The sequence below is a fragment of the Austrofundulus limnaeus genome, unplaced genomic scaffold, assembly GCF_001266775.1.
Source record: "Austrofundulus limnaeus strain Quisiro unplaced genomic scaffold, Austrofundulus_limnaeus-1.0 Scaffold861, whole genome shotgun sequence".
Classification (NCBI taxonomy): Eukaryota; Metazoa; Chordata; class Actinopteri; order Cyprinodontiformes; family Rivulidae; genus Austrofundulus; species Austrofundulus limnaeus.
Genome location: NW_013953263.1, coordinates 125,353 through 126,494, shown reverse-complemented (window position 1 = coordinate 126,494; position 1,142 = coordinate 125,353).

Genomic DNA, 1,142 nt, shown 5'->3' with positions numbered 1-1,142 from the left:
GATGGATAGATGGATGGATGATGGATGGATGAATAGATGGATGGATGATTGATGGATGGATGGATGGATGATGGATGAAGGATGGATGATGGATGGATGGATAGATGGATGGATGATGGATGGATGGATAGATGGATGGATGATTGATGGATGGATGGATGGATGATAGATGAAGGATGGATGATGGATGGATGGATAGATGGATGGATGATTGATGGATGGATGGATGATGGATGGATGGATGGATGGATGGATGGATGATTGATGGATGGATGATGGATGGATGGATGATGGATGGATGATGCATGGATGAAGGATGGATGATGGAAATGATTTCAGACAGAAACAGCTGCTGAACATACGAACTGAACCTGAACGTCTGACTAACAGACCTTTTTATAGATGAAGGAGCTTCTTTCAGGGGTTTTCAGTTTAAAAGAACTCCATCTTTACACAAAATAATTGAAACTGTAGCGTAAAAATCAATGTAGAGCTCATCCTAAAGGCTTCAGGGTATGATGCACTTACAGAAGTGTTTGTGGTTTGATTGGTGGACGTTTAGCTCTTCAGTTTAGTTCATCACCACACAAGTTTACAACATTTTGTCAAATTCAAACCCAGATGCAAAGGGCCGTTCTCACTGTGTACGACCTGAGATCTTCTGCTTCGTGATGGTTTCAGATGTCCCAGATGTTGGGAGGCTTTGGACACAACTAGAGACAAGTTTTATTTAAAAATCTAACTGCTCTTTAAGCTTTGCACCCGTCTCATCTCCAGGTAAACCCACTGCTGCTCAGGCTCCGCCCACTCACCTGGCTGCTCCCGCAGCTCTGCCTTGTTTGTGTTTCTCTGTTGCTGCAGAACAAGATGCATCGTGATAAGGCAACATTTCTCCCCACAAATGAGGAAACTGTCTTTAGCGGTGCCTGATCTGCAGGCCTCCCAGCATGCCGCGGGGCTGACGGGTCACTGCGGTGCATTGGTCATGAGTCAGCACTTTGTCTGTAAAACCAAACTCTCAGTTCCCATGAAGAGATGAAGGAAGGAGGCAGAATGAAAAAAAAAACATATATGCTTTTTTTTTTTGTTTGTTTGAGGGAAGTCAGTTGAGTTTTTCTGCCAGAACTTGTTTGTTTTGCTGC